The sequence below is a fragment of the Leiobunum rupestre genome, chromosome 3 (genome assembly GCF_980474605.1).
Source record: "Leiobunum rupestre chromosome 3, qqLeiRupe1.1.hap1, whole genome shotgun sequence".
In the NCBI taxonomy this organism is placed as follows: domain Eukaryota; kingdom Metazoa; phylum Arthropoda; class Arachnida; order Opiliones; family Sclerosomatidae; genus Leiobunum; species Leiobunum rupestre.
Window position 1 is genome coordinate 44,099,808 of NC_143386.1, and position 21,455 is coordinate 44,121,262.

The 21,455-nt window shown below is 32.4% G+C and overlaps 1 long non-coding RNA gene across 2 annotated transcripts in view; it reads left to right on the forward strand.

The window, feature by feature from the left end:
- The first annotated feature begins 796 nt into the window (after nucleotides 1-796).
- Nucleotides 797-21,455, forward strand: part of LOC149951882 (uncharacterized) — a 94,134-nt gene continuing 73,475 nt past the window's right edge. For both annotated transcript variants that reach the window (XR_016480048.1, XR_016480049.1), the window contains exon 1: nucleotides 797-903. This is a non-coding gene — a long non-coding RNA (uncharacterized LOC149951882). The remainder of the gene's footprint in view (nucleotides 904-21,455) is intronic.

The following is a 21,455-nucleotide window of genomic DNA, read 5'->3' on the forward strand; positions in this document are numbered from 1 at the left end:
CGTGCGTTTGTGACTCAACAATTATTTTTTCACGGCCTGTTGATACGCGCAGTGTTTTCAAGGTTACCCGAAATTATTGCACGATCGCTTCTACACCAGAGATGTTTTCGTATTTTTCGTATAATATGCGATACTTTTTCCCGCTTATCAAAATCGACTTTAACTTCGGCGGGAGCATTAAAAATACGAATGACTGAAAATGTCAGCAAATTTAATTAAAATTCGTCGGGCAATTCCGAATTATTCGAAATGGTCGTACGAGGAAATTACGAGGGAAATTACGGTTTTGGGAATTCGATAAAATGATAAGTTAAAAGTATTGTAATTGCCGTCGTGGTTTGACAATGGCAGGGATAATTAGAAAATGATTGTCGTAGAATTGTCAAAGCACTAATCAGCTGGTCCTATTATAATAAGTTAAATAACGATTTCGATAATTGTTACTTGTGCAATTTTAACCAAATCTACGTTTAGTTATTATACAAATTTACAAAAATTTTAAATAAATTAATTATGCCTAATTAAAATTATATAATACTTTAATAGTTATTTTCTATCTGGCGAGTCAGTGTTGTGAGATTTTTAAAATATTTAAGATATTACTAACGAAAATAGTACATTTTATTAAAATTTTTGTACTTTTTTATGTATTGAACTAGTAAAAATAGGTTTCCCTAACCATAAAAGTTAAAAGCGTGATGATAACCGAGGCAACGTTCAAAATGGTAATATTTCGTACACGAATCTGGCGCCACTGCTCCCGCCTTTTTTGCGTCGTCGTCTGCTTTTACCTCCATATCGGGCTTATCGAAAAAGATATGTATTTATATTTATTTCTTTATTATATAATGAAAGTAGTTGGACCGGCGTTTAACCAGTTAAACGGCGTACTTTTCTCCACGGGTAAGGATAAAAAATCAACTCAATTTACATATAGCATTCACATAAGCGCGAAGTCAGGCCACAAAGGCCTACGTAACGAATCGAAGTAGCAGCCACTCATGTTTATTCTAGGAGTTCTTTGAAAACCCTGGAATTTTATATTTCGCAAGCCTCGACCGTCCTTGGAGCCCCATCAACACCTGGTATAAGTCTTCGTCGTTCCAAGTACTTCCGGCTACCATTGTAAAGTTGAGAAGCGAAACAGTTTAGATTATACTCCGCGACACGTGTTCGTGTACAATGCATTTTAAAGGCGAGTAAACGCTGAGCCAACTGCTCTCTTGATTATTGTTATTATGACGACCCTAAAATATTTTAAAAACATTCTGGCTTTTAAGTCTTTCGACAGAGCTTCAATGAAAGTATTCATCGCGGGCTTATAATTAGGGTGATGACGTCATTTCCGCCTCGCGAGAGAATTCTAGACGACGGAATTCGAAACGCTTAAAGCGAGCTTTGTGGTTAAATTACGATATCAATTAGAAGGACTTTCAAGTGGCGGGGTACAAGGGTTGTTGCGACTCCACCTCTCCTAGGATTACGTGTGATTTATGACAAAGGTTGCCGGGCCGCCTCCCCCCCCCTATTTAAAATTTACACGTGAAGGTACTATTTTCGACCCCTTTTGTTATTTGCATACAATCAGAAGTATGTATAATTAGCATGTATATCTTACGATACATTAATTAATCTAGGTGGATATTAATTTCGAGCCCCAATAGAGTCGTAACTATTGGCGATAACTATACGTTTTAGGGGATAAATATATCTCGTTTGTTCCAAATCAGGCCCAGGCCCCGGAAAAATATTAATTTCGGGCCCCAATAGAGTGGCAACTTATCGTTTTAAGGGATAAATATATCTCGTTTGTTCCAAATCGGGCCGCTTAGAACGGGCCCGGACCCCGGATTTTTTTTTAAATTCGAGCCCCAATAGAGTCGTAACTATTGGAGATACGTAACTATACGTTTTAGGGGATAAATATATCCTGTTTGGGCTATTTTTAAGAATAGCACCTTTTGTTTTTTTTTGGGTTTTGTTTATTTTTTTAGGTGTATTATTTGTCAAGGATTACAGAAATACCAAAAGTTTTAAGCGCAATTTATTATTTAGAAAGATATGATAAATATAAAATTGTTACTTACCGCCAATATTTATCTCGGAAAATACATAATATTTCGACATTTTTGTACGTATTGGGTAAGGTAGGACTGATGAAGAATTAGATTTAACGGCAAGATAACTACTAAATTTAAAAAAAATTGCTAAGTGAAATGTGTTTTTTTACGGCGAATTCCATTCGCTAGATACTAGGTACGTTTTCACTGGATATGATGTCCGTATGTGGAGTTAATAGAAGGAGGGAAAACTCCTTCGTGTGGGATCTATTCATCTCTCAGTCGCTATCCCTTGTTTAATTCGCACCACAAGAGACTATACTAGGTACTGTCCTCTAGGTTGCGTTATAGATGGCACAGCTTGATTAGCAAGAATGGGGCTGGGGTGGCGCCGCGCGCCCCCAGCGCTCGAGCGAAGTGAGTGCGCGGCGCCGTAAGGCGCCAATACGAGTCCAGTTTCACTTTTAGTTAGGAACTGCGCCCAAAGAATAATTCCCATTTTTCACAATTTCTCATTTTATCCTTCATCAGTCCTACTTTACCCAAAAGCTTTGTATAATGCAGTACCATCAAAAAGCCCATTTTTTCAAGATTCCAATTTTTTTGCTTCTTTTTTTTCTTGTAAAAACATGTTCCCGCAAAATAATTTTATTTTTTTAGATTCCTTGACCACTAATTAACAATTAGAAAAAAATTTAATAAAAAAAAATGAATTCGCCGTAAAAAAACCTTTCACTTAGCACTTTTTTTTAAATTTAGTAGTATCTTGCCGTTAAATCTAATTCTTCATCAGTCCTACCTCACCCAATAAGTACAAAAATGTCGAAATATTATGTATTCTCCGAGATAAATATTGGCGGTAAGTAACAATTTTATATTTATCATACCTTTCTAAATAATAAATTGCGCTTAAAACTTTTGGCATTTCTGTAATCCTTGACAAATAATACACCTAAAACAATAAACAAAAACCAAAAAAAACAAAAGGTGCTATTCTTAAAAATTCCCCTCGTTTGTCCTAAATCGGGCCCCCGAGGCTGCACGGGCCCTGGTAATTTCTACCGGGTTTCCCCATCCCTTGTCGGGCTTAGTCCTTGCGAATTTACCGAACCACGGTAAATTAGTAATTATGGGCCCCAATAAAGACGTCATTAACGGAGATTCAAGTTTCTAGGGGACGCGCGACAAGGCTAAACGGGCCCAGTAATTTGTACAGACTTCCGCTCTTTACGGGCCTGACTTCGTAGACGTACAGGGTGTTTGAAAAGGTTGTGCAAATATTTAAGGAGTTGTAGGGGGTGAGTTTTTCCCCCATTTTCAATTTTTCCTACAATGAGTTAAATGAGCGCCAGAGAGCTTCAAAGTGTGGCCTACAAGCCCCTGGAAGTAGGCTGCAACACGCGCAAAACCAAGCAGCAGGGACTTTAAATACTGTTTAAGTTTACTTTTTTACGTTGGTTACCTCGATGTGTTTACAAAGTTCTTTTCTACCTATCACACGAACCCAAACCTTAATGTTCGCATTTCCCTGCTGCTTGGTTTTGCGCTTGTTGGAAAATGGGGAAAAAACAAGCATACTTCTTAACTCACGCCTACAACGCCTTCAAATTTTTGCATAACCGTTTGAAACACCCTGTATATATGTAATAGTTTTAAATGTAGTTATTTTTTTTTGATATATGTTACATACTTTCGATATCGTTATATCGTTACCTTAGTTTCACGGACACCTTCGTAAATATGTTTACTCATTTTATTTATTTATATTTTAGCTATAATTTATTCCTGTTTATAATTAAAATTTTGTTTCTGTTGAGGGGAGTAAGTTAAATGTTTAGACGGTTTAATAAATAAATGCAGTTTTTGGAACCGCGACAAATAGTCTAACTGCACTCGTTATCTCCATAATTCCCTAATCAATGTTTTTGAAATTTGAACGAGCCCAATTTGTATATTAAATCGGAGATATATTTCACAAGGTCGCGTCGAAACCGTTAAAACAGCCTCAAACACGTTGAAATACACGAGCTCTTCAAATAGCTCAGCAATTTTTCTCCGAAGTGACTACACTTGAAATTTGTCGAGCGAATTTGCGAATATACTATCGGAGCGCGGGTACCGTATCAGACTGACCTTTGTACCCGTACGTCGCCCTCCCCCACACCCGCGACGCCAGAGAGTCCTATGTCACCAATTAGATCTGTTTTTATCCTCGCTTTTATCTTTGGGTATAAACGCGTAATTGGACTTAGACCGTCGGCGGTCTCTGAACGCTGATATGATATGAATTATTTCCAGCCTGCCTCGTGTGATATGGCGGTGCAAGTTGGATGTGTCAGTGTTACGTTGAGGTGTTCGGTTTCTAATTGGGGGGAGAAAATGTAAGGAGTCGTTTCATTTAACGCGTCATCGTTTTCTAATGGGGGGTTGCCAACTAAAAGTCGCCCCCTATCGTTGCTTTTATCGTGGAGAAAATGTAAGGAGTCGTTCATATAACTGTAACGCGTTATCGTTTTCTAATGGGGGGTTGCCAACTAAAGGTCGCCCCCTATCGTTGCTTTTATCGTGGAGAAAATGTCAGGAGTCGTTTCATATAACTGTAACGCGTTATCGTTTTCTAATGGGGGGTTGCCAATTAAAAGTCGCCCCCTATCGTTGCTTTTATCGTGGATAAAATGTAAGGAGTCGTTTCATATAACTGTGTAACGCGTCATCGTTTTCTAACTGGGGGGTTGGCAATATACAGTTGCCGCCCCCCATCCGTGCTGTTATCGTGGAGTAAATGTAAGGAGTCGTTTCATATAACAGTGAAACGCGTCATCGTGATACTCGCGGGATAATTTGGGGGGAGTCAGTAAGGGGGTCGACAGCGATTCTTATTCTAGCGTGATGACGTCACTGATACTAATTCTCCTGGCTGGCATATTCAGGTATCAATAAAAGGAGCGGTTGTATCCTGAAAAACGAAACAACGTAACTTGAATTACGTGGTTTTGTCTGTAAATAATTATTGTAAATCCTAATCAGTGAAGAAATGTCAACTTTTAAAAGGGGCGTTCCCTTATTACCCCCCACCCCCCGCGCACCAAATAGTTTTCAGGCGTTGTCGACTCCTTTTATTGTTAGCGTTTAAATTACTTTACGAAACGACTCCTGACAGTTTCTCCTCAATTTTTATCAATGAATTTGGGGATTTTTCGTAATTCCATCCGTACATTTTAGAGACTGAAAGATTTCCTCTGGGCTTTGGTTATCGAGTTTTTTGTTTACTTCTAAAGGAAAGCTTTTTTCCTCGTCCCACGCCGACTTTTATCGTTCGATTCTTCTGAGGCCCCTTTCTTCACTTTCGCCGAGTTTTTCTTCGTTTTATTGCTGGATTTAACATTTGCTTTTTATTTAGTTTGCAATTTATTTATTTTTTTTTGGCTGCTGAATTAAATTTGTACGTCTGGTTAATGATTTTCGAAAAACCTTCCGCGATTTCTAGTGATTACTCATAATATTTCTGTGATTTCTAGTGATTACTCATATTATTTCTGTGATTTACAGTGATTACTCATAATATTTCCGTGATTTACAGTGATTACTCATAATATTTCTGTGATATACAGTGATTACTCATAGTATTTCTGTTATTTACAGTGATTACTCATAATATTTCCGTGATTTACAGTGATTACTCATAATATTTCCGTGATTTACAGTGATTACTCATAATATTTCTGTGATATACAGTGATTACTCATATTATTTCTGTGATTTACAGTGATTACTCATAGTATTTCTGTTATTTACAGTGATTACTCATAATATTTAATTGATTTCCAGTGATTACTGATAACATTTCTGTGATTTCCAGTGATTACTCACATTTCTGTGATTTCCAATGATTACTAACATTATTTCTGTGATTTCCAATGATTACTAACATCATTTCTGTGATTTCCAATGATTACTAACATTATTTCTGTGATTTTCAGTGATTACTCACGATATTTCTGTGATTTCCGGAAATCGTAGGTAATCCTGGGAATCTAGCTAAGAAAAAAGTGGAAATTATACACAAATTGTGAGTAACTACTGGAAATCATAGAAATATTGTGAGTAATCACTGCAAATCATAGAATTACTGTGAGTAATCACAGCAAATCATAGAAATACTGTAAGTAATCATTGGAAATCACAGACGTATTATGATTAATCTCTGTAAATTAAATATTATGAGTAATCATTGGAACTCGCATAATATGAGTAATCACTGGAAACTAAATAAATATTGTGAGTAATCACTGAAAATCACAGAAATATCGTTAGTAATCACTGGAAATAACATATATTGTGAGTAATCATTGTAAATCACAGAAATAATGTGAGTAATCACTGGAAATCACATATGAGTAATCATTTTAACTCGCATAATATGAGTAATCACTGGAAACTAAATAAATATTGTGAGTATACTCACAATATTTATTTAGTTTGCAATTTTTTATTCCTCCATTGAAATACAGTGTGATTTAAATCAATGATTTTTTTAAATCACTTCATTTAAATCATTGATTTTTTAATTCACTTAATTTAAATCAATGATTTTTAAATCACTTAATTTAAATCAATAATTTTTTAATCATATTGATTTAAATCAGCCAACCCTGATAATAGTATGATTAGTGTTCTACTGGTAAAACTATAAATAAACTTACTTAATTTACAAAGAAATTTAATAATTTTAAAGGTTCATGATTCTATTATAATTCGAAAAAGTATTTTTTTTTTGCGGTACTTGATTTGCGAATATCCTCAAATAATTGAATGGAATTCGGTCGAATTTAGGTTTTGTTTATAGCTATAGTAAATACTATAAATATCCCCAATACGGAATGTAGAGTTCCTGAACTCTCAAAACAATAGCTTGAAATGATCGAGATACACCCCTTTCCTCGAGATGTTTCTCTTCACAGATTCCATAAATAATTCCATCAGACGAAAGGCGATATGGAGTGTCGTGTTACGGGGCCTCGGCAAAACACTATTTAGAAATAATCGCCAGTTGAAATACGTTTATTTGTCGAACCTGATCCACTAAACGCTTCAAAAGTGATCACCCTGCATTTTATAGAGCTCATTGCTTTCGTGTAAAGTTACGAGGAATGTCATGCTAAAAATAAGTCTATAAATATGCGTATAAATTCATGCGCAGGAAGAGAACCGCTTAAAGGGAGTATGAACTAGATCGAAACTCGTCTGCTATAAGGCGCAATGACTTGTTTATAGCTTAACCTAGTAAACGCTATATTTTTAATTAAATTTTAGATATTTCAGTTTCTTAATAGGTGAATTAAAAGAGACTTAAAACGGTTTTAAAATTCACAATTTATTTATTTAAACTTTTCCTCCTTCTTCCGGGATTTTTACAAGTTTAGTTTTTTCACAATGTGCTTCTCTTCACTTCTTAATAGGTGGTTTCTATTCGCCTGTTCTCGGACTAAAAATGTACCCTTTTTACCCTAAAACGTTTTATTCGCCTGTTCCGGGGATGAGAATTACTCCGTCTCATAAACTATTCGCTTGTTCCGGAGTATTAGGGCTACTCGTTTTACTCCTGCTGGAAAGGAGTTCGGGTTTTGTCGTCTGCTAGCCAGAATTTATCTGCTAAAAAGGCCACAGGCAGCCATTTTGGAAAACCGACTCGAACTATTCGCCACCGCAGAAACGGAGTAAAATGACGTCATAGCGTTACTCTTCTTTCCCTACTCCGAAATCCCGAAACAAGCGAAATGAAACCACCTAGTAAACAGTTAAGCTAATACCAATGCACCACCTTAGGCCTAAGTCATCAAGTGACTTTTAATGCCTTAAACAGGTGGCCGGGTTACAATGCGTAGGAGGGTGGTGGCAAGCCCTTCATGCCACGCGAGCCCACAGCTCCCTACACTTACTACTACCGTTAACCTCTACAAGTTTTTATGGAAAGGGACACCGAAGAACTCGCTGGAAAACCCATAGAACCAATGAGTATTTACTCGTACAGGAATTAATTGGCGGGTTAAAATTTTTCCAGTAGTTGTACAATTCGCTTGAAATCCAAATGTACGTATCTTTTTAATATTTGCGTATATAGTTACGTAGATTTTCCTTTCAGACGCAAAATCCCGTAAAAAATATTGTAAAAATATTGTAAAAAATATTGTAAAAAATATTGTAAAAAATCCGAAGTCCAAGATTTTCGTTCCCATAGATTTTTATATGGAAAATCCTTTAAAAAAATCCAGAATTTTGTAAATATAAATATAGAAGCTCCCGCTTTTTATCTGGATCCAAATCAGCTGGTTTGATCAAAAGCTTCCCTTTTTCGACTTTTACGAGCTCGACCTCGGGGTCGTTACTTTTGGCTTCGTTGAGCTCCGCTCCGAGGCCCCGCGCAACTTCGTGGCGTGACGAATTTCCCCCGACTCTGGTAGGGGGAACACTGAGGATCTATGTCGGGGTGGTGGCTGGATGTTGCTGCGAGGGCTGGACCCCGGAGTTGGTCCCCCGCACCCGGATTTCTATTTTTAGCCTCTATCGGCGTCGACTGAATGCCACTTGTTGTTTGTTCCTTGGAAATTTTTCCCTCTAAAATTTGCCCACTTGTTCGTGGGGCCCCACTGCCTCTGCAAAAGGGACGTTCTTTTATGTGTTTTTTTATTATTTCTTCCCCGAAAAATAGGCCGACTCAATGCGAAGTGTAATAAATGGTGCTGGAATTTATGGCTCCAATATATTTGCAGTAAGAGTGGCTGTATTGTGTAATAACTTATGGTATTTTTATATATTTTTTTTATATTTCAGTATTGGATGTGTAGTATTTGTTTATTTTAAATTCTTGGACGGTATACTATTAGGGGCTATTTTTGTCGAATGTTTCGGAAGATGGCGTTGGTGTATTTATTTATAGTTATTTCGTATCTTAAGAAAATAATAGAACTATAATAATATCCAATTGATTTGAAAATTTATGGTTTATTTTTATTTTAAAATTATGTAGTGGTATAGTGTAGTAACCACCAGAAATAGGCTTTACCACAGTGTAGTTTTTGGTGTCAAAATTAATATTATTAATAATAATAATAATAGTAATAATCAGCTAGGCTAATACCCAAGGCACCACCTTAGACCCAAATCATCAAGCGACTTTAAAAGCCATTAATACAGGTGTTAGGGTTATAATGCGTAGGAGGGTGGTGGCAAGCCCTTCATGCCACACGAGCCAACAGCTCCCTACACTAGAGTCATTGAGATTTCACTAAAATCCCTTTACATATGCTGGATCAACGATTTTCATATTTATGGTTTATATCCTCGGTCAGGAATTCATACCTCTACTAGGAATGCTTATCGCGGCAGATTTTCGTCTCGATGTGGCTGACGGTTTTTTGGATGTCACTATGTTAACTTAACAATCAATCAACGTGAGAGGGGAGCGCGCGCAAAGGTGATTTCTTTTATCTCGTAGGCGGGGCCAAAGCCGTCAGAGTGATCTTACCAAACGCGATACGGCAGGATAAGCATTCCAAGTGGAGGTATGGATTCCTGCCCAAAGTTTAACAGAAGCTAGTTACGTTAAAAATAACAGTAGCTCGTGTTAGCAGACGATTTTTCGATTTAGTTCATACTTTAAAGGTATTTCAAATTAATTGGAAATTATAAATAATAATAATAATCAGCTAGGCGAATACCAAAGGCACCACCCTAGGCCCAAGTCATCTAGCGACTTATAATGCCTTTAAACAGGTAGTCGTTAAATTATTTATTTCGTCATTTGTATGGTTGCCTGATAAAATCAATTTTTTTTTTTAAATATTGATTTAAATTGCCTAATATATACTTCAATATATTTACGAAAATTCAGAGTAAATTATATTACAAGTAGTAATTAAATTTAATTGGAATTAATTTAAAGAAAAAGAGTCACGAAAGGTTTAAAATCAATAAAATAAAAAATATTTAAATTAGATGTGATTTAAATATTAAAAAAAAACCCGAACAACCTTGGTCCGGCGCCAACAGGATCAAACTTTTACTTAGAACATATCAACATACTAATTTTTGTTATTCATTGTCAATTTGTCCTCCGCGCGACTTGTGAAGATAATGCACGCGCCGATAAGCGCGTAATAACACTTGAAATCGGAAAGGGTTATTAAAAAAATTAAATTATTTATCTTTATTCCTTGGAATTATTTGAAAGTGATGTAAAGTTCGCGAGGTGGTTTGCTTACAAGGCGAGTACTTAGACGTGACTAAACGTTTTCGCAAGAAAAAATTCAACTGGGATTGAACGGAAGGAAATTTTATAAAATATCTTTTATCATTTTCCGAAGTCCAAGGACCTTGCGAAACTCGGTAGCAATATTTCATTTTTCCAACTGACTCACGCGTTTGAGTTTCTTTTTGGTAATTTCTAGGAACGCCAGAGAAATATGTTTACTCGTCTACCAGCGTCTCTAATAATCGCCGAGGCCTACAGGCAAAAAATAGGGCTCGACAGCTAACGTATAACTCGCGACGTTAGCCGATATTAAGCGATTAAGTGGGGGAATTGGGTGCGGTTTGCTTTTATTTATACCGCGGCGGTAGTGTCGGGTAACGACGACGTTGGCTGTAGTTACGAACTTAATATAATATCCGTTGATATATATTTTTTCCGCAACACCTACGCTCTCGACGACGCTGTGTAATGTATCCCTCAGTCGAGCTAGCAAGGGCATAGTATGACTTGCCTGTTTTCCATCTACTTTGTCCCAAGGATTCGTTTATTCGGCGGAACGGGAATAAGCAACAGTGTTATGCCATTAACACTACACGAAAATGTAATATTTTCTCGGTACGAATAAGGTTACGTTGCTCACTCTCGTTAAGCCTTTATCTATCTTTGTTATTTTTGTACTGAGCTTTGATGTAGATGAAGCATATTTTTGTGAAAATGAAGGGAGGGTGTAAACGGGGCTATAGACGTTCAAAATCAAAACTGTTGACTTCGTGTATTAAGCATACTTTTATAGCTGTTATTGCAAATTTTAATATTTAAATTTTTCGGGAAATTTTGTTTTCGTAGCTAAAGCTTTATCCAAGTTGCCCGGATTTACACTGCCGCGAATGTCTACCGTTTATTTCCAACAGAAATATAGCTCGAAATTGGCCTGGTCGGCTGGGTTGGGAATAAAAAAATCCAGTATGTAACCTTATTATTTCGAAAATGGTAAAAATGACCGATTTCAAAATAACGTTTTTGCGCGTGACAGTACCTTTACATCATGAGGTATAGTATTTACCTGTTTTTTTTTACCCTAACATGGCGGCGTATTTTCACGTGCAAAATGTATAAATAGTATTTAAAATTTTCAATATTTCTAATTATTTTCTCAATATTTTTTTAGTAAAAAAAGTGGTTTAAACCATGTATGTAACAATATTATACGCTTTTGGTAAAACTCCCCTACACTATAAAGAAAAATAATTTTATCAATCCCAAAATCAACTTGAAAATTCCGAAATTTGGATGAAATCAGTTCCAATAATCCCGAAATAAGCCTAAAAAACCCAGAAATAAACAGGAAAAATCCGAAATTTGGACGAAATCAGTTCCACTAATCCCGAAATTAGCCTAAAAAACCCAGAAATCAACTTGAAAATCCCGAAATTTGGACGAAATCAGTTCCAATAATCCCGAAATTAGCCTAAAAAACCCAGGAATCAAATGGAAAATCGTATACTGTAATCTCAAAATCACTTTTTGGATTTCTAAAAGAATTTTACATTCAAAACCCCGGAAAATTTGGAAGTGTCCGACCCCTAGCTGTCCGCCACCCCGGGTCTACGCTACTACGAAAGATTAAACGTTATTCGGTCGCGAACATTGGGTACTCCACACCCTTCATTCTGACCTCGGTTATTAGAAGGTTCAGGTGTAAAAAAAGGGACACCCTTTCTAACAACAATAGCTATTGAATATTATATATTTTATACCGAGCCGTTATTGAGACCATTGTTACGGCTTGAAGTTCACGTTCCAGCCCCGGACGAAATTGTTCCCACCCTTCGCATTTTTTGGGGGGAAATATTTCGTTCCAATATAGACGTTAACTCTTGTTTATAATTTCAGTCTACGTAATCGGCGCAAAAAATATATTTATTTCGCGATCGCGTTGTTGAATTCGCTTTTGGAAATGGGCTTTTTATCTTCCAATCAACAGCTACGTCGAAAACTGCGTTGGCCTCGGCTGCCCTTGTCATTGAATGATACGACAACGCTTTGGAACAAATTGGAAGGCGCATTTAAGGTCAGGGATGTTTCTACCGACGCTGCAGACTCGCCTGCCGCACACAGCCGTCATTATTAATATTTGGAATTCACGTGTATTCTAGTTTGCCGTTTATCCGTATTGTTAGTGACGAGATAAACGTGTGTTTATGGAACAATTAACAATTAGTTAGCGGAGCTTGGATTACTCGTATGAAAAACCAATATAATTGAGAGGTTTTTTCAAGATTTGTTTTCAAATTTCAAATCCATATTGTTTATTTTTGTTCCAAAATTTCAATTCGATTTTTTTATATTTTTATAGTTTCAACTCGACATTCTTAAATAATTTCGTAGTTTCAACTCGATATTTTATAAAATATTTTCAAAGATTCAGCTCGAAAATATTAAATATTTTCAAAATTCTTAGCCAAGTTTTTAAAATTTTCGAAATCACATCCTCGATGTTTTTAATATTTTTGAAAATCACAATTCGATTGTTTTCATATTTTCGAAAATCACAATTCGATGGTTTTACTATTTTTGAAATCACAGTTCGACATTTTTAATATTTTAGAAAATCACAGTTCGACATTTTTAATATTTTAGAAAATCACCATTCGATGGTTTTAATATTTTCGAAATCACTCCTCGATATGATATTTTTAAAATTTTCGAAATCACGCCTTGATGTATTTAATATTTTCGAAAATCACACCTCGATATTTTTAATATTTTCAAAAATCACAACTCGATATTTTTAATATTTTCGAAAATCACCCCTTGATATTTTAAATATTTTCAAAAATCACACCTCGATGTTGTTAATATTTTCAAAAATCACAGTTGGACATTTTTAATATTTTTGAAATCACAATTCAACAATTTAAATATTTTCGAAATTTAAAATTTAAAACAATTCTTAATTATAGTGCAAATAAATTTTAACCCAATTTATCCCACATTACCATAACCATATCTATACGAATTAAAACGAATATATGCATCGGCGAAAAATGTAATTGCTAAACCGTTTCTAGTGTGCCTACTCTAGTACGACTTGATTCCAAACTGAAGGTTTTCAAACACCCTCCAAATGACCTTCAACTATAAATATAATAAAAATATTCTCCATTTATTTCATATCATCAAATAAAAAGATTTTAATTTATTCGTCGTCGGAGCTATATGGTCGCGAGCCGCGTTATATAAAAAACAGAGTAGACCTTGAAAAAGCGCGCGCACCACGTGACACTTTGGGAATGGGGCGCCGCGTATCCCCCTGGCGGTGTGTAGCTGTACTGATAGAGCCGGGGCTTCTAATGAAAGGAGTGTGCTGCGAAAAGAAGCTTACATCCTGTGATGTCATGGAATTCCGGAATAATTTACAGACGTAACTTTCCACTAAAAATTCCCCCCTTACGCCATTACCGCAGTTTGAAACCATTGCGGAGCGGAGTTTTCCTTGAGATGGTCATCAGCTGTCGGCCATTTCTCAAAATTGCGCACACTTCCTAGAAAATTGATTTTTAGAAATTGTGAAATCATCTTGAAAATCCTGAAATGTTACGTAAAATATGTCGAAAAATATCGAATTATAAAAATAATGAATGTACAATTATAAAAGTATAGAAATAGCAATATAGAAATTGCAATGATAAAAGTATATTAATTTCAAATTATAAAAGTATAGAAATTTCAAATTATAAAAGTATAGAAATTTCAAATTATAAAAGTATAGAAATCACACTTATAAAAATATAGCAATCACAATTTTAATAATATAGAAATTACAATTTTAATAAAATAGAAATTACAATTATAATATAGAAATCACAAATATAATAATATAGAAATCACAATTAAAATAATTAGAAATCACAATTATATTAATATAGAAATCACAATTATAATAATTAAAAATCACAATTATAATAATATATAAATTACAATTTTAATAATATATAAATCACAATTATAATAATATATAAATTACAATTATAATAATATAGAAATCACAATAATAATAATATAGAAATCACAATTACAATAATATATAAATTACAATTATATTAATATAGAAATCACAATTATATTAATATAGAAATCAAAATTATATTAATATAGAAATCACAATTATAATAATATATAAATTACAATTTTAATAATATATAAATCACAATTATAATAATATATAAATTACAATTATAATAATATAGAAATCACAATAATAATAATATAGAAATCACAATTATAATAATATATAAATTACAATTATAATAATATAGAAATCACAATTATAATAATATATAAATTACAATTATAATAATATAGAAATCACAATTATAATCATTAGAAATCACAATTAAAATAATTAGAAATCACAATTATATTAATATAGAAATCACAATTATAATAATTAGAAATCACAATTATAATAATATAGAAATCACAATTATAATAATATAGAAATCACAATTATAATAATATAGAAATAACAATTATAATAATATCGAAACCTCAATGATTAAGGCATATATATCACAATGATAAAGGCATAGAAGTTTCAATGATAAATATTTTAACATGGCAAAATCGCACTCTGAAAATCTCGAAATTATTATTATTTTATTTAAAAAAACCCACAAAAGGCGATTCTACGTTTCAAACCACTTAATTGTTTTTATTCATTCTAATATTTAATTTAATCTTCTATTCCTCCTATTTATTGACAGTGACGATAAAAACAAGTCGCAACGCGTGTGTGCTTGGAGTTAGCAGCCGATTTAGGCTCATATTCCATTTAAAGCGGATAGGATAAAACGTTGGAATAAAAGTTTTAATTCGTGATTTGAAACTATGAGGGTCCCGTAGTAATGCGTTTTAATTGAAATGTTTTCAACTTTTCTAACGCGATTTTGGGGGAATTAAGAAAGGGGGGGGGGGGTGAGTTTTGGAATTGGCAATGAGATCCACTGCGTCGAGTGCCTCTCGTTAGGCCCCCATCCGTGACGTCGACCTTGAAATTGCTCCTCCAAGCGGTTACCGAGGGCCCACCACCGCCCACCGCTCTCGCTTTCCCGCGCAAACGTATCGCATTTCGACACGTGTACAGGGCCACGGTGTAATTTTAATTATTTTTTTTAATTTATTTTATAGTAATTTGGTTAAAATAACGATTGTCAGATTGGTTAAAATAACGATTGTCAGATTGGTTAAAATAACGATCGTCAGATTGGTTAAAATAACGATTGTCAGATTGGTTAAAATAACGATTGTCAGATTGGTTAAAATAATGATTGTCAGATTGGTTAAAATAGCGATTGTCAGATTGGTCAAAATAACGATTGTCAGATTGCTTAAAATAACGATTGTCAGATTGGTTAAAATAACGATTGTCAGATTGGTTAAAATAACGATTGTCAGTTTGGTTAAAATAACGATTGTCAGATTGGTTAAAATAACGATTGTCAGATTGCTTAAAATACCGATTGTCAGATTGCTTAAAATAACGATTGTCAGATTGATTAAAATAACGATTGTCAGATTGGTTAAAAAAACGATTGTCAGATTGCTTAAAATAACGATTGTCAGATTGATTAAAATAACGATTGTCAGATTGGTTAAAATAACGAATGTCAGATTGGTTAAAATAACTAATGTCAGATTGGTTAAAATAACCAATGTCAGATTTATTAAAATAAAGATTGTCAGATTGGTTATAATAACGATTGTCAGATTGGTTAAAATAACGATTGTCAGTTTGGTTAAAATAAGCAATGTCAGATTGGTTAAAATAAGCAATGTCAGATTGATTAAAATAAAGATTGTCAGATTGGTTATAATAACGATTGTCAGATTGGTTAAAATAAGGATCGTCAGATTGATTAAAATAATGATTGTCAGATTGGCTATAATAACGATTGTCAGATTGGTTAAAATAACGATTGTTTAATTAACGTCAGAATCATCTATTTTTAAGTTAAACTGTGATAGTAACGTCGAGCAGACGAGGATCAATTATAAAAATATTGTAATTTCTCTAGTGTTAATTACAATACACCATATAGTCTTAATCGATAGCTACGCCGCAAAAATTATAATTTTTAGCTCTAGATTTTGGGGGAAAATTAAAAGTTAATAAATTTCGGAGTGTTTCAAACAATTGAACGAAATCTGACAACACTGCTATCTTTCTTAGACTGGCATTTAAGATTTTATCTGGCAACGCTGTTTTTTGATTCCCAAAATGTGCCGCCGAAAGTTTTTTTTCGACCGTTATTTTGAATTATCGATTAATACTATTACTAAGAATTCTACGTCATCAATGACGAAGTTCCAAGTATAGATATATGCACCGCGAATAAATATGTTATTGAACCAAGAATGAACCGTACAGTGCCGCCATTTTGCTGGTGTAGATTTCTTAGTGAAACGCGTGGGTTAGCAGTTTCAATCGTCTGTTTGCGGATTTTAATTATTTTAAAATTGACCAATTTCAAAATTACGTTTTTGCGCGTGACAGTACCTTTACGTTGTGAGGTATAACCCTAACATGGCGGCGTATTTTAAAGCACCAAATTAATTTTAAGATCCACCAATTATTATGAATTTAGTTTCACTTTAAAAATGGTTATCCCTTGTTAATTATTGTTCGAGTAGTTCAATTACTTTATTTATTTATCTGGTTTTGCTTAGGGCCAATAACGGTATAAATTAAAAAATTTGAAAGCATAAATCTAATTTTCGTAAGTTTTGTCACTTCGATGAGATGACCAACAAAATGGCTACGCGCGAAATGGTATGAATTTTTGACCCCCGCTCCCGGTTTCCACGGAGACCATAGGCCCCTCCCTTCGGAGCAAACTATTATTCGTTTCTTCTTCTACTGGTTTATCAAAAATCCAAATACGTTTAGAGAAAAATTAATGCGGAACATAAATAACATAATAGTATGTAAATTAGGAAAAAATATCACCGAACTGATTTTCAGAGCTATTGCGCAATCCAGGCCCCCAGGGGTCCTATAAAATCCTATATTTTCAAAAAGGTCCTATAACATCCTATATTTTTAGCAAAATCCCGAAAAAGTCCTATAAAATCCTATAATTTTGATATTTCGCCTATTTTAAATTCCGCCACTCAGTTAAATTGCTAGATTTAGCTATAGGATTAATTCCTATACAAAGTCATTCTAGTCTATACTTTTGTTATTGTTAAAATGGTTAGCTACTAGTATATTTTTGTGATAATATGGTTAAATAGTTTATTTTTTTTAATAGAAAATCAAAGATTTATTTCATTAAGTATAGATTTTGTTTTTAAATGCATAAAGTTAGTAAATGAAATGGCATATATACAAAAGTAAATAATTTTGAAAAAATAGTCTTATTAAGTCGTATAATTTTGAAGAAATAGTCCTATAAAATCATTTAATTTTGAAGAAATAGTCCTATAAAATCATTTAATTTTGAAGAAATAGTCCTATAAAATCCTTTAATTTTGAAGAAATAGTCCTATAAAATCATTTAATTTTGAAGAAATAGTCCTATAAAATCATTTAATTTTGAAGAAATAGTCCTATAAAATCCTTTAATTTTGAAGAAATAGTCCTATAAAATCCTATAATTTAAAAAAATAGTCCAATAAAATCCTTTAATTTTGAAGAAATAGTCCTATAAAATCCTTTAATTTTTAAAAATAGTCCTATAAAATCTTTTAATTTTGAAGAAATAGTCCTAAAAATCCTTTAATTTTGAAGAAATAGTCCTATAAAAATCCTATATTTTTGAAAAAATAGTCCTATAAAATCCTTTAATTTTGAAGAAATAGTCCTATAAAATCCTTTAATTTTGAAGAAATAGTCCTATAAAATCCTATATTTTTGAAAAAATAGTCCTATAAATCCTATAATTTCGAATAAATAGTCCTATAAAGTTCTATAATATTTTTAGATATAATCCTTATTATTACTATGACGGGGATAATTCTTTGTTTTATAGTCGTCTATTAAAATTATTTTTGACGGAAAATATGCTAGGCGCAGTGGTACATTTTGAGCAATGATTGGCTGGAAAACTTAAAACTGCTTCGAGCCTAAAATGTTTAATATCCTAGATAGATACTATTCTCGTAAGAGATATGTTAAATACTTAGAACTATTAATTGAAATTGCCATGCTATTTTACCATAAACTGAGTTTATTTAAGTCAACAGCAGTACTACACGCGTTTCGATGCAACGCGAGGTTTGACAATTGATTTGCCTCGATTTAGATAACCCCAAAAAATAGGGGCCAATGGTGAAAATATACACCGGCATGCTCTTGGCCGCTGCTCAGAACCCCGTAGCTGCGTTTTTCAAAGCTATTTCGCCGCTAAATAAGGTCAGCAGATGTCGGCGAGTGCAAGGGGACAAGGTCGGACATCGCGCCGGATCAATTCCAATAATACGCGTGACACTATCGACGACCCCTTTGACTTTCGTATTACCAGAAGTTTGTTACACAGCCCTTGCCAGACGAATAAACACCAATTTCCCGCCAAACCACAGCTCCAAATGTACGCGAAACCATGTAAAATGTAAAAATAAATCACTTTTTTTATTAAATCCACCACGGATTTGTAAACCATGTAAAATATAAAAATAAATCACTTATTTATTAAATCATTATTTAAATCAAGTGTTTTTTAAATCATTATTTAAATCAAATATTTTTTAAATCATTATTTAAATCAAGTATTTTTTAAATCATTATTTAAATCAAGTGTTTTTTAAATCATTATTTAAATCAAGTGTTTTTAAATCATTATTTAAATCATGTGTTTTTTAAATCATTATTTAAATCAAGTGTTTTTTAAATCATTATTTAAATCAAGTGTTTTTAAATCATTATTTAAATCAAGTGTTTTTTAAATCATTATTTAAATCAAGTATTTTTAAATCATTATTTAAATCAAGTGTTTTTTAAATCATTATTTAAATCAAGTGTTTTTTAAATCATTATTTAAATCAAGTGTTTTTAAATCATTATTTAAATCAAGTGTTTTTTAAATCATTATTTAAATCAAGTGTTTTTAAATCATTATTTAAATCAAGTGTTTTTATTAAATCATTATTTAAATCAAGTGTTTTTATTAAATCATTATTTAAATCAAGTGTTTTTATGAAATCGTTGATTTAAATCACGATTAAAATCAAATGTTTTTATGAAATCGTTGATTTAAATCACGATTAAAATCAAATGTTTTTATGAAATCGTTGATTTAAATCACGGTTAAAATCAAGTGTTTTTATTAAATCATTATTTAAATCAAGTGTTTTTATTAATCATTGATATAAATCACGATTAAAATCAAGTGTTTTTATTAATCATTGATATAAATCACGATTAAAATCAAATGTTTCTATTAAATCATTGATATAAATCACGATTAAAATCAAATGTTTCTATTAAATCATTGATATAAATCACGATTAAAATCAAATGTTTCTATTAAATCATTGATATAAATCACGAATAAAATCAAATGTTTCTATTAAATCATTGATATAAATCACGAATAAAATCAAATGTTTCTATTAAATCATTGATATAAATCACGAATAAAATCAAATGTTTCTATTAAATCATTGATATAAATCACGAATAAAATCAAATGTTTCTATTAAATCATTGATATAAATCACGAATAAAATCAAATGTTTCTATTAAATCATTGATATAAATCACGAATAAAATCAAGTGTTTTAAATCTTTGTTTTAAATCACTCATTTTACTACTTGAAAATGTACCAAAGTAGGTCCTCTATAAATGTAAATTTAGAACAAACTAAATTAAATTTAGTTTTTAATTGAAACGTTAAAAATTGATATAATTCAATTTATTTGTAAATTATATTTTTTTAGTTTTAACAAATCACTCAGATGGTGTAATTCTCCCACCACTATTTTTTCCGAGACGTTTTTTGATAAATTAGCCTGAGCCTGCGAAGGTACATATTTCAAGCGAATAACAAAAGCAGTATAGAAAGATGAATACTTTTCCCGTAAAATACGTTATTTAGTTTTGATATTATAACACCGATCTAAGAATATATTACCAAAACTAATATTTTAATATTTCAGCGGAATTAATTAGATTATAAATTAGAGTAACGGTATTTTTTCAATTTAGAAGACGTACTTTTTAGAGGGATCATATCCTTATAGAAACTGCGCGTTTAAATGAAATAAATTATACATAGATTAGCGCGGAAATGACCAGGATTTCCGACAAATAATTTAAAATAACGCCCAGTTTATGCAGTGACATATTTAATTTACTTCTTGATTTATTTTGTACATGTTGTATATATTACAGAGGTTAAGCAAATACCTGAGAACTATCACACAAAATTGGAACGCGACTAGCGTTTTTTTAATTAAACATTTTACACTTTTTTTCGGAAAACAAAAATTAAATTCAATAAATTTTTATTTACATTTTTTATTTAATAAAAATACTTGATAGAAATATGTGATTAAAAAATACTTGATTCAAATCCGTGATTAAAAATACCTGATTCAAATCCGTGATTAAAAATACTTTATTCAAATCCGTGATTAAAAATACTTGATTCAAATCCGTGATTAAAATATACTTGATTCATATCAGTCATTAAAAAATACTTGATTCAAATCCGTGATTAGAATACTTGATTCAAATCAGTGATTAAAAAAATACTTGATTCAAATCAGTGAACAAAATACTTGATCCAAATCAGTGATTAAAAATCGCGTGATTTAAATCAAATACTTGATTCATATCAGTCATTAAAAAATACTTGATCCAAATCAGTGATTAAAAATCGCTTGATTCAAATCAGTGATTAAAAATCGCTTGATTCAAATCAGTGATTAAAAATCGCTTGATTCAAATCAGTAATTAAAAATACTTAATTTAAATCAGTAATTAAAAATCGCTTGATTCAAATCAGTAATTAAAAATACTTAATTTAAATCAGTAATTAAAAATACTTATTTTAAATCAATGATTAAAAATCGTTGCTTTAAATCATTTGTTTTTTTAAAAATCACTTGCTTTAAATCAATTGTTTTTTTAAAAAATCGC